Below are 14,027 nucleotides of genomic sequence, written 5' to 3'. Positions count from 1 at the left end.
TGATAGATTTGGATTTTAGCCTCAGCCCTTACTCGCCCTATGACCTCAGTAAGGCCATTTAACTCTCAGAACTAAAATTCCTCCCTGTAGAGGGGAGTTTGGGGGAAAATGGATACATGTATAACTGAGTTGCTTTACTGTGCACCTGAAACTCTCACAACATTGTTAACCAGCCATACACCAATATAAAATAAAAAGTTAAAAAAAAATAAAATTGCTCTCTGTAAGATAATGGTGACAATAATAATCAATTCATGGGATGACTGGAGAGATTAAATGGTTTATTACGTGATGGTGTTGATTCCACTCTTAACCCGTAGGAGGCGATCACTAAATATTTCTTTTTCTTTCTTTTTTTTTTTTTTTTAGAAAAAACACATGACTTTATTATTCCCAGCACAAAGGGCAGGTCTTCGCAGAATGAGGGGGCAAGTTCTGACGGCCGGCAGGAGGCTCCTACTTGCATGCGATGAGTGGGTTCCGCAGGACCACAATGACCGAGGCCCCACGCAGGCACATCTTTGAGACGTAGTGGTCCTTGTTGACTGGCTTGGACTTCTTCTTGCCCTTACCATTCTTGGGGACTTCGGTCCACAACTCTTTCACATTCTCCAGCACCATGTTGCAGTGCCTGTCGAAGGCCTTCACGTGGCCCAGGAGCTTCTTGTTGCGGCAGTTGAGCATTTGGGTGTTGTTCTTGACCCACTGGGTGAGCACGGAGAGTGGCTGCGTGTTAAACGTCTCCTCCTCCCGCTTCTACGGCTCCGCCGGGGTCACCTCACCCTTGGGCTTGTTGGGGAGGCTCATGCTGGCGGCAGTGGTGGCCGCGCTCTCAAGTCACTACTGTCTCCTCCGCGTCGCTTCGTCCTCTTTTCACTTTTCACCGTCTGCTTCTCTGAATTCTAAAAGTACAAATTCTGAACTAGATCAATAATGTAGATTAGCCTCATGGCATCCCAGAAAGTGACTCCCAGCACTCAGATACTTTGTCAATGGAGGCAATGCATGGCCTCTTTCTACCTAGAGCAAAGACAGAGTTGACACGCTGTTGTTGATTTCACCTTTCGCTAAAGCCAAGGAATCTGCCTGCCTTTGAACTGGTCATGGCTGAGAACCACGCGCCGCCTTTAGAAGAGGTCTGGCCTCCAAGAAAATCTCAGATATCACAGGGCCACAGCTGGAGAGATGCCTCTTACCTGGGCAGGGTGGAATGATTTATACCTGATCTGTCAGAGGTCACCAAGCAGCTCAAAGCTAAACTGAAAGATTAAGAATTGATCCAGATGTAATAACAACACTGACTAGACAGCCAGGCTTCCACTGGCGGCCCTTAAGGCACGAGGCAGGCGGCCTCAGCTCGCAGAGGGTGGGGCATGCTCTGGAGCGGTCCTGGGGTGCACACAGAATCGGAGGCTGAATTATGAATTCTTGTGTGATAAAGTTGTTTCTTTTGAGGCGAAGGAAGCTCTGAAGGGACTTGTAGTTGCTTCATTCATTTGTCCGAGCTTATACTGAGAATCACACACCTCATCTTATACTAGACTCACCGTCCCAGGCAGAATTCTGAATGTGAAGTCTATGGAATCTTGGTGGAGGGTGTTCAGTAACTCCATTTCCACAAGTCTAATGCAAAGTGGGGCACTCTTATTCACTGGCTCTGCTATCTGGTCACCTCGGTTTCCGAACCAGTTTGGCCTCAATTCCTTAATTTAGAAAATGAAGCTAATAGTAATATCTACCCCTGGACCTGAATAGGTACTTTTCCAAAGAAGATGTACAAATGGCCAAAAAGCATATGAAAAGATGTTCCATGTCACTGGTCATGTAAGGAAATGCAGATTGGGTGGGGAGGGATAAATAAAGAGTATAGGATTAACAGATACACATTACCATATATAAAATAGATAAGCAACAAGGATTTACTGGGTAGCACAGGGAACTACATTCAATATCTTGTAATAAACAATAATGGAAAAGAATCAAAAGAAAGGATATGTGTATATATAAAATCGAATCACTTTGCTGTACACCTGAAACTAACACAATATTGTAAGTCAACTGTACTTCAATTAAAACAAAAAGAAAATGCAAATCAAAACCACAATGAGCTACTACTTCACACTCACTAGGATGGCTATAACAACAATATAAAAACAGAAAATAACAAGTGTTGGTAAGAATATGAAGAAACAACTCTTGGACATTGTTGGTGGGGATGTAAAAATGGTACAGCCACTGTGGAAAACTGTTTGGGGGTTCCTCAAAGAGTTAAACATAGAATTACCCTATGACGCAACAATTTCACTCCTAGGGAAATGAAAACATACGTCCACACAGAAATCTCTAAATGTTTATTTCATTTTATGGTGTATACATAAAATGAAATATTATTCAGCCATAAAAAGAAATGAAATATTGTTACATGCTACAACATGGATGAACCTTGAAAATGTTATGCTAAGTAAAAGAGGCCAGACACAAAAGGTCACAAATTGTACTACTGCTTTTGTATAAAATGTCCAGAATTGTCAAATCCATAGAGACAGAAAGTGTACTCCTGGTTGTCCCTGGGGGGTGAAGGAAGGGGAACGGGAGTGATTATTTAAAGAAGATGGAGTGTTCATCTGGGGTGATGAGATGGAGTTGGTAGCTAGTAGTATCATAGTAATCATTTTGCAATTTACAAATGTATCAAATCAACACATTGTACACCTTCAACTTACACAGTTTTATGTATCAATTATATCTCAGTAAATCTGAAAAAATTAAATTAAATTTAAAAAGTTTTGAAACTAGAGAGAGGTGGTGGTTATACAACATTGTGAATGCACTCAGTGCCACTGAATTGTACACTTTAAAATGGTTAATTGCATGTTATCACAATTAAAAAATAGTAATGCGAACCTTTATAAGTTGTTGAAAAAATTTAATAAACTAATACATGTATCTGCATAAATATTAATATTGTTATTTTAATACATAAATATTGTCTTAATGATTATTATAATAATATTTACTTTTTCTGGAGAAAAGTTTCCAAGTGTCTCATCAGATTCTCAGACAGATCCTCAGCCCCCCAATATTGAAATAGACAAATGAAACACTGGCCTGGGAGTGTGGATTGGTGCAGCCATTCTGAAGAACTGTTTGGGAACACTTGGTCAGCTAACATGGAAACATACATGCCCCACTTCCTGACAAATGCATTTCTGGGTATGTATCTTCAAGAGATTCTCAACTGGGCTCCTAAGGGTTATGTGCAGAGATATTTACTCTGACATTGTGAGATGGGGGTTGGAGGCCAAGTGGACCTGGTCCCTGGGGGATGCACATTGTGCATTTGGTGAATCTTTTTTTTTGGCTGTGTTGGGTCTTCGTTGATGCATGTGGGCTTTTCTCTAGTTGCAGTGAGCGGGGGCTACTCTTTGTTGCGGCGTGCGGGCTTCTCATTGCGGTGGCTTCCCTTGTTGCGGAGCAAGGGCTCTAGGTGTGCAGGCTTCCGTAGTTGTGGCTCGCGGGCTCTAGAGCACAGGCTCAGTAGTTGTGGTACACAGGCTTAGTTACTCCCTGGCACTGAATCCGTGTCCCCTGCATTGGCAGGCGGATTCTTAACCACTGCACCACCAGGGAAGTCCTTCTGTGAAGCTTTAGAATGATGATCATGAATTTTGGTACCAGCATAGTGTTCTTAAAAACATAGCTCTGGGACATCTTTCGTAGCAGACTCTACTGATGTAGTTACAATACTCTAGGGGAGTGAATGATTTAAGGAAAATCACTAAAACTGCCCCAATAACCTTTTCCAAAGAGGTCACTTAGATGTTGTTTTTGAAGTGTACGTGTACGTGTGTGTGTATGCATATGTATGGGGTTTTTCTGGGGGGGGGGAGGGTGGAATTCATTAAGAAGTAAAGTTAAAAGGAATTTCAATTTTTTTATGGTCAAACGAAATCAAGATCTTCCCAATTTTACTCAGCATAGTACTTGGTCTTAATAAAGTGTAATTTGCAGAGTACTGAAAAAAACCAAAAACCCAAAACCAAAATCCCCCCAAACTCCCCCCAAAAAACAGTGCTGGATGCAAAGAAGAAAGGCACAGAATGACATCCATAGCCCTTGACCACATATGCAATTGAAATGGTGAGCAAACCCTAAAAATGCAACTGACAGGGCCACAAAAAAAGGACAGGATACAGAGTGAACACAGGCGCATGATCACCAAAGGAGGGGGAGTGACATTGGGACTGGGAATAAAGGGAATAAATGGAGAAAGCAAAAGAGAGATCTGCCCGAGCACAGTGATGGCTTCTTGTCGTGAACTGAGTCAGAATAACTCAAACTTCTGCACCCAAAGTCAAACAACACAGCAAACAGTAAACAAAGACCCATTGGTCTAGGTCGCCAACATATTTAAGGGCAATCACAATCTGGTGGTGGGTCAATCATCAACCCTGGCTGTTAATTACCTTCACCTGGGATTCCCAGACCAATGCCATCAGGCTCTCCAGGAAGTGGGGTTGGGTTCTGCGACCTCTAGAAGCTTCCTAGGTGCTTCTAATGTGCAGATGCAGTGAGGAGCACACGGTTAAGTGTCCAGGGTGAAGGGGAACCCAGGGAGCTGCAAGGATGCTGCAGCAGGATAAGCCATGGGAGAGGAGGATGGAGAGGGAGAGGTGAGGTTGAGAGATGGTCAGGGCCAGATGCTGGGGGGTAAGGCCTCTGGAGTCTTTTCCAGAATTTCATGGGGGAAAAACATTGGGAGAGTTTTAGCTGGGGAGCAACACAACCAGATTTGCACGTTAGAACATTCTGGAGGACTGTCTAGGATGGAAGGGTGGGTAGGAAGGAGGAAGGGACCCCATAATTGTCAAAATGCTCCAGGTAAGATGGTCAGAGTCTGGACTTAAGGCAGGGAGGGTAGGCAGTAAATATAAGGCAAGGAAAAACCGTCCCATTTTATCGATGGGCAAACAAGGGCAGAGGGGATTTAAACAGCTCTCACCCCATAGTCTGAATTGGACTCGATGAAGGTCTCTTCCCCTCGAGTCTGGTGCACTAGTTCCAGTCTGAGTGCGTGCTCAGTGGACAGTTTCACATTTCGGTGCACTTTTCACATCCAGGAAATGACGGGAGTATTACTGCTTGGGCCGCCATAGAGAACATAACCAGGTCCCTGTTACATTCATCGGTAGCCCAGGATTGGGCTGGGGCTGCCATAGCACATAGATTAATGGAGTGAAGTAAATAAAGCCATGTGCCTCTCGGGTTACAGACAGCCTTCAGATCCACCCTGTACCTGCTCATGGCTGGGCCAGCATTTATCTCTATCTACATGCAAACCCATTGATCAAGTGGAAAGTTACTAGTGCTGAACGATGGTTGGAAGGAGGATGGCCGTGTTGGACCTGACTGTCAAGGTGATGGGAAAACACTAGCTAACATTTATGGGTTGCTTATAAAGTGCCTGGTACCATTCTTTACATATATTGTCCCATCTAATCATTTCAATAACCCAGTGAGGTGAGCGGGTCCTGTCAAACCCAAGTCAGCGTGATGACCAAAGCAAGGCTCTGGAGCGTTTACTGTTTGCCTAGAGTTGGCGGCAGAACTGGCGCAAGAACTGGGCTTTTCTGGCTCCCAGCCCATTTCCATCACAGCTCCATAAACCATAGATTAACATGATCAGATATCGCCAGCCATTTAAAAGTGCTATTCCCTGCAATGCTTTGTCTCTATTCTAATCCAAGAGGAGAGATAAGCCTCATCTTCAGATTTGCCAGGGTCTGTCATGGATGCTCTGAGTGCTTCTGAGGATTTCTAAGCTGAATCATCAGGTTGGCAAACCTGGGATTGTGCCATTTGGTCCTCTCCAAAATGGGGGCAGACGGGACTGCTTGGGGGACAATTTAAGAGCTTCCAGGAAAAACGAAAAGAACAGTTCCCAGAAGAATGCGGGGGCTTTCGCTGTCACAACGGGGCTGCCCGAAAGACCCCGCATTCCATCGCCATGGAAACGGTGCATTTCTTTTTTTATGGAGCAGGCACATAAAACTCCCAGAATTTGTCATGAAATAAGTTACTACTGTCCCGAGGCTGCCAAAGATGTACACCCTCATTAGGGGAGCGATGTGACAGTTTGGGGATTATAATGAACGGTTTGCAAGCTCAGAGGCTGAGCTAAGTTTACCCTGTTGAGATCATACCCTCTTGGTTTTGGGGACTAAAGGGGGCCCCTTCCTCAAGGTTTCCACAGACCAGAGACCCAGCTTCTGTGCTGCAGCAAGACGGCCAGGTGATGTAATTACAGTGCCCGCACATCTCATTTACATGCAACCGGTGAATAAATTCTGGCGTTTCTGTAAAGACATTCCTACTGAAATGAAGCGTTTTATCACCTTCTTTTCACCTGGAGCCCTTAATTGGGTAGCTCTGCTCTCCTCAGAGTTTTATTTACCTGGTACCATGCAGATGTTAGTTGGCCAGCTTAGAAATAGAAAGGAATTCCAAAGGAGAGGAAGCAGAGAGACCGCACAGGTGCGTTTCCCCCTTCGACCCCGGATGATGCGGTCCTTGACTGTAAGCATCATCGGAAGTCTTTTCTACCATCTTTCAGAATCTATTGTGTTTCTTGCTGATTGACAGCGTCTCTGATAGTGCTCTTGAGAAAGATGAGCTTGTTTTAGATTGTGCAGTGTGGGAGGTGAGGAGGAAGGAGGCGAGACAATAAAACTCAGAGAGCGCCTGGACTGTATTGTCAATACATCCTGGGTAAACTTGAAGGATTTGTCATGGAGGAGGCGATGACCATCAGTGTCCAAAGGTGATGAAGACACAGGGCCAGGGGCACCACGAGAGAAGACTTCTGGAGCCGTAAAGAAATAGTTGCTTTAATAAAAATAATACCTAGACGCTCACAGGATGACAATAGAACATCTCCCTTGGGGGACTTCTCACTAAGCAGGGGGCACTATAGCAAAATGATTATGAGCTTGGATGCTGGAGTTGAAACACCTGGGTTCAATTTTCTGCCCTGCTCCATCAGTATTTCTGAGTGCCAGGCATCATCCTTGCCTGGATGTTATGATCTCGAGTGAGTTCTTCAACCTCCCTAAGCCTCACTTTCCTAATCTGTAAAATGGGAATAGCAATCATACCTCCCTCACTGGCTTATTGTGATGGTTGAATGAAAGCATGTACGCAAAGTGCTTATTACAATGTCAACAATAAATGTTCAGTTTTGTGCTTACTCCTGCTACTATCAGTGTTGGGTTTGGGAAAGGCAGTAGTGACTCAATTATCCTCTTTTAATAGTGACTCTGCAGTGAAGAAAGGACATTTTTCTTTTATGACTCCTAGTATGCCTGGGGCCAGGTCAGAATGTCCAGTGAAGTCTTACTAAGACTCAGCAATGCCAAGACAGAAATTAATAATAATAATAATAATGACTCCTGCAAATCTGGCTTTCCAGCTATGGTTTAAACTATGGTTGCTTTTTAAAAATCTTAGCTCCTGGATGACCCAGCTCCTAGATGTGACAGAAATGATGATGATGATGACGATGATGGGGATGACGGGATAATGATGGTGTTGATAATGATGGTTTAGTCATTTACTGAGTGCTTACTACACACTTAGTTGACAACTTTGTACTCTATCTCATTTAACTTTCTTGGCAGTATCAGTTAAGTGCTATATATTCGTTTCACAGGTGAGGGGACTGAGGCTTAGCTGCAGTTACCCCCCACCACCAAGAGCTCAAATTCTGGTTATCTGGACATCTAGAAGGATAGCAATCCCAGGGGAAGGCTAGAGAATTACCTCCACCACTCTAACTAGGATTTGCCTTCTGAGAGTGGTTTAATTTCTGAAGTGTCACATCCCTTTGTGCAGATCTCGACACAAGGGAGAACCACTTCTGTGTGGGGAGGTCACACTTACACACGAAATATTAGCAAGGGATGCAGCAGACCCCAAAATTCATCCACACGGTAGGAGGAGGTGGCTGTGTCATAGCATCTAACGAAGGTTTGCTCTGAGTAAGAGAGACTCTCCGACCATCTAAAACCAGGTAATGTCTCGCTTTCCTGTGTTTGGGCCTCATGACAGCTTTCTGACCTTAAGTACCCATGATTATAAGCTCATTGAATATCGGGGAAACTCAAAAGTCTTAAGAAGTTAAATGATCTTGCTCATGTCATTGCGCAAGTTGGTGAATCCACGTCAAGTTCCTGTATTTTCAGTCTCCTGCGTCACATGGCCTCTCCTGGGGAGAGTTCTTGTGTAGGAAACCCGGATGGATCTTTTGCTTGGTTGAGGTCACTGGTGTACAAAGAGTTAAAAATGCACCGAATGCAGATTCTGCTACTGCCTCCCTGTAACACTGGGCAGTGCGTTTAACGGCTCTGACCTCAGTTTTGTTATCTGTAAAATGGGGCATAATGTTTATTGTCTCCTGATATACTGTTTTAAGAATGAGAAAGTGATAGTGAGAGCACTTTGGAAGCTGGATCTTTCCGAACAAAGTGTTTCAAATAATTTTAATACAGGATGGGCCCCTGAGCTGGTGAATGGCTATATTCCATACCCCCTCTCCGTGTTTGCATTTCTTCTCTCCATTCTACTCTGGGACCTGGGAGGCTGACCTCTAGGGATTATATGAACTGGCTCTCTTGCTCTCTAGTTTCTAACTGGGTTTGCCTGATGGGAGGAAATGGCAGGAGAGCTGAGGTTTGGAGGAGAGTAAGCTCTGGGTATGTATTCTCCAATTCTCTTCCTGCCGGGACACGTTAGGTTGGACCCGTCCCCCTACTGAAGGCACAGCTCCTATCAGGCAATCCTTTCATATGCTCCCTCACTTGCAACTGTGGGCTTAAGGTTAGTAACATCTCCTTCTGTAACTATCCCCAAGCTACTGGACTGTGCTTTACTGGTTTCCATAAATCCTGCCCCTTCTTTTGTAACTATCCATTTGTTAAACCTTCCCCAGTTGGAGTACGCAATGTCTGCTAATATTGGCCCTTTGAGATAACTGAAGCAGACTACATACCCCGATTTACAGATGGGACCCCCAAATTACAACTGAAACCCATCCAGGTAAAGAAACTTGCCCAAAGTCACCCCACAAATCAATGGAAGATTTCCAAATACTAACCAGAGTCTTCTGATTCTCAGCCAGGGTTTTTGTCCAGAATATCAAACTTCCTTCCAATAGAAAGTAACCCCACGGGGCTTGGGAAATTTACAAGGAAAAGAACAGAACTAATTGCAAGGCCTGCAGACATCTCTTGGATGAGACATCGAATATAAAAAGAGACAATGGCCAGGCCATATGTAAAAACAGAACTCACCCACAACCTGCAGCAACCAGCCTAGGAAGCCAGTTACTGTAGCAATTGGCCCCAAATGGCCAGTACGTAACCAATAACCGACAGCTTCCCTAATTTTTGTCCCCACTTCCTAATTAGCACAAACTGGAGAGAGCCAAATATTTGCCCCTAAGCGATCACATAGGATGCCCCGCTTCTAGTTAGCCTGCTTCCAGCTTCCCCATGCCAACAGCGTCCATACCCAAAACCTTCTTTTTTTTTCTTTTTCCCACTGTAAAGCTTTCCCACCCCCTTGCCTGCCTTGGAGCCTCTGCCAAACATAAATGATGGTGGCTGACTCCTTTGCTAGAGCAAGCTCTGGATAAATAGTCTTTGCTTGTTCTCATTTGGATGGTCTTATATTTCTACATTGGGATTCATCCTTTTAAAACCAAACTGACTCCATAACGTACCATCAAACCGACTGACAGACAAGCTTGAAACTCTTAGCAAATTGGTCAACCCACTGAGGGTTACCGGCTGCCATGCTGTGGCCGTCAGCAGTTAGGTTATCCCGTTTGGTAAGTGTTCATTGAGTATAAGTACGCTGCTACCAAGTGGCAGTTAAGAAACAACTGCGCAGTCCAAGGAGGGTGGGAAAGATAACCCAGTTATTGAGCGCTCACTAAGTGAATCACTTTCCCCACATGATCCTTTTGAATTTGCACAACACCACAGTCAATGACAGGCACCATTATTTCTATTTTAGATGAGGAAGCTCAGGCTTAGAGAGTTGATGTGATTCGTTCAAGGTCAAATCACACCAGAGCGTCTGGGCTAAAGTTCAAACCTGCCTTTAATGCCTATGCTGTCTTGTCTTCATTTCTGTCTTGGGTGATTAGGAATAATCCTGAACACCAGACAATTTTGGTCAAAATTAGAATTCTCCTTGAATTAGCTAAAGTAGACTAAGTATTGTTAATATTCTATAGAACAATGAATGTAACTATATATAAACATTCTGATGTAGTCATTTTTTTTTTTTTTAAGTTCATGCCCAATTTTACAGAAAGCATTTTTTTTTTTCTTCTTAAACCAGTAGTTATCAACTAGGGGTGATTTTGCACGTCCATCGTCAATGTCTGGAGACATTTTTGTTGTCACCACTTGGGATGGACATGTTACTGGCGTGTGGTGGGTGGAGGCCTGAGGTGCTGCAGGCCTACAATGCACAGAACAGCCCCACGCAACAAAGAGTTATCCAGCCCCCAAAAGTCAATAGTGCCAAGGGTGGGAAACCCTGGTTTAAACTCACTGAAGGTAAACTTAATATTGAACAAGGCATCTCAGGCCTAGCAGAGGGGTTTATTTTCATAAACTGGAATGATTTCTCTTACCACTAAAATACAGAATGGTGCCACCGTAATGACTTCGGCCTTGGAGTCTGAAGAAAAGCTCTTGATCTGCCCGGACCAGCTGAGTGTCCTCGGGCAGGGTGCTTAATCACTCTGAATTTCACCTTATCTGTAAGGTGGGGTATTTTAATACTTCTATCACTGGGACTCTGTGAGGATTAAGTGAAAAAAGTGTATAAATACATCATACAAGGCACAATATATAAGAGGCGATTAATAATTTTGGTATCTTCCTCCCTTTCCCCTTTGGGACAGATTCTATAATATCCTCATTTAATTAAAAAAAAATTAAAAATACATGGTGCCCCCCTGCACTATATATTTGAATCAGGTAACATTGTAAACATTAGTTCTAACTTGGTTATGGAAAATGGAGTTAAAAACTCACAGGGTGAAGTTACAACAGGACTGAAATCGGGCAGGTTCCAATTTATCTCATCGCACTGTGCCAAATTCTAAACTAGACTGCAGGGAGATAAGAGGAAGAAATAAGTCATGATTATGGTCATCAGACACCCAGCTATGAAAGGACAGTGGAAGCCAAAGGAGAGGACACAGGAGGACAAAGTTAAATTGATTCTTGGGATAAGCTAGAATCCAACAAGGGGGAAAAAAATCCATCCATTCAGGAACCAAATAGAATGATCTCACCATGAAAGTGAGTCTATATAATTTATGAATCTCCCTTTTTATTTTTCCTGGTTAAACAACAAAAACAGACAATGCTGAATGCGTTTTAAATCCCAGCTGGGCTGAGAATAGGATCAAAAGTGGAGACATCAAATAAACTTCATGGTGAGGTATTGAATCTTTCCAAACCAGGCAAGGGGCTTGAACCTCTTCTGGGGGAAACCCCACCAGTGTGAAGGTCCTTTCTAGCATTTTGATAAACGTTCCAAGAGATTTTTGGGGGTTTTTTTGGTAATGTTTTGCCTGGATTGGAAACACCTCACCATTAATTTATTTTTTATTTTTTGTATGTTTAGATGCTTACATAATTTGGATTAGCGTGCACTTTCCACTTACTACCTACTTTTCACTTCAGTGAACAACATTCTCTTATAATGGAAGTTCCATAATTGACTTTCAACTATTCCTTTATTGAGAGGCATCTGGATAATTTCCAATCTGGGACTATTATAAACAGAAAGCGGTGACTATTCACGTGCCTGTATCTTTCTTAATTTATGAGAGGCAAACTCTACGATGACCCCCCATGATCCTCACCTCCTGGTAGTCTGGTAGTCATGACCTTGTATAATGCCCTCCCCTTGAGTAACTTGCTTTTAACCAATAGAATGTGGCCATGTGGAGGGGATGTCATTTCTGTTATTAGATTGCAGGAGATTTTGACTTCTCTCTCGCTGGAAGACCCTTTCTATTGCCTTCTCAGTTTGCATGCTTTGTTGAAGCATGATGCCACTGAAGATGGTCCAACAGCAAGGAACTGAGGCCCTCACACCAATAGCTCTTGAGGAACAATAACTACCGACTGAATTTGGAAGGCAGATCTTTTCCCAGTAGAGCCTTCGGATGAGACCCCAGCCCTGGGCAACACGCTGATTGCAGCCTTATGAGAGACTGTCAGTCAAAGTACCCAGTTAAGCAACACTCAGATGCCTGACTCACATTGAGATAGTAAATGTCTATGGTTTAAAGCCCCTTGGTTTAGGACTAACTTGTTACACAGCAGCTGATGACTAATCCAAGTAACTAACAATTCAATAAACTGATAAATGCAAACAAATATATCTACTACATGGGAGGATGTTAGGAGGGCCAACAGAATTTCAGGGAATGCAATCCCTGTAGGGATGCAAAGTCACCTTTAGCTAAGAGTGCTGAGAAATCTGCAAAGGCACTCATTCTTTTATTCAGAAACCATTTATTAAATGTTTTCTGTGCTCCAAGCACTGTGTTAAGGTTCGGGGCTAAAATGATGATGACAAAGTTCTTTTTATCTTGATGTTTATACCCTCTAGGGACAGAGACAGAAAATAAAGAGTAAATAAACAAATGAACAAGGTCACTTGTGTAGACACAGGTAGAGGAGGGAACGTGATAAAGAGTTTTCAGTAGAGCTAGGTGGGGTCTTTGTTTCTGATGGTCAGGGAGGACTTCTCACTAAGGAGGTGATAAATACTAAAAAACATCTTTGGGCTGTACCCCAAACAGGTGAGGTTTCCATAAACCCAGAGGGGCAGGGGCCCTGCCCTCCCACCCCAGTATTGGCTGTTGTGCTCTCCCCACTCCTGGCAGTCGGTGACAACAGGAGGTGGGCTTAGCACAGCAAAGGCAGTGTATTGGTTCAGGCTTCTGTGGCTCCTAACGGCTGCATGATGAATGCCGTGGTGTAAAGGGGGACCCGCTTTGATGTACGCAGCCTGGTTTGATTAATGAGTGGCTCTGCTGGGAGGCTACGCTGGGGGTAAATTACTCTTTTCAAAAATGGCTAGATCGGCACTATTGTACTAATTATTTCACAAGCTTGGGGTCATTCCAAATTCCCTGACACACACAAGGGAACAAACACCCAGGCTAACTGAAGCCGACGGAGCTCTAATTAAAGCAGAAATAGTTTGTGACTCCCCTCTCCCCCTACCCTCCGCCCCACTGGCCCTCTGTTCCCAGAGGAGGAAGTTGTCAGACACATTTCCTTCCTGCCCCCAGCGTGGCCCAGCAAGAACCCCCAGAGTGCCAGGAAATAGCCCCAAGCACCCCATTACATATGTTGAGCGCTGGCAAAGATCTCGATGGTGGGTTCAGTGTCCTGACTTCTGATATCTTTCTCTTAATCATGTACACAGGTATTGCAATCCTTCCTTCATTCTTGTATTCCTCTGTTCATTTGTCTGCTCATTTCACACACATTTATTGAATGCATTTTATGGGCCAGGCACTGTGCTGAGAACTAGCAGTATCCCAGCCTTCAAGAGCTTACTGCCTGGTGGGGGAGACACATTCATCAGATAATCATACAGATAAATATAAAATTGCAATGGTGAGAAGAATTCTAGTACAGGGACTGTGGCTTTCAGGATGAGTAAGAGGGGGATTTGGCTTGGCTGGGGGCTCAGATCCTTGAGGAGGTGGTGCCAGAATTGGAAGGGTTTATTTAGCTAAGTGAAGGGTGTGGGGAGAGATGAGGGAGAGTCTCTAAGGGGTGGAGACAGCACATGCAAAGGCCCTGTGGTAGGAGTTAGGGACAGAAAGAAAGGCAGTTCCGCTGCAGCTCCAGAGCCAAAGCAAATTGGTGTGGATTCAGGCTCATGCTATGTGGGTGGCCATGGGGGGTCCTTAGCCTGTC

At 44.0% G+C, this 14,027-nt stretch overlaps 1 pseudogene; it reads right to left on the bottom strand.

Moving 5' to 3' along the window:
• Positions 1–456: 456 nt before the first annotated feature.
• On the bottom strand, positions 457–807 carry LOC132438763 (small nuclear ribonucleoprotein Sm D2 pseudogene; annotated as a pseudogene).
• Positions 808–14,027: the final 13,220 nt, after the last annotated feature.

This window comes from Delphinus delphis, chromosome 15 (genome assembly GCF_949987515.2).
Source record: "Delphinus delphis chromosome 15, mDelDel1.2, whole genome shotgun sequence".
Lineage (NCBI taxonomy): Eukaryota > Metazoa > Chordata > Mammalia > Artiodactyla > Delphinidae > Delphinus > Delphinus delphis.
Note: the sequence above shows the minus strand (reverse complement) of the source record. Positions and strands in the feature narration are given on the sequence as shown.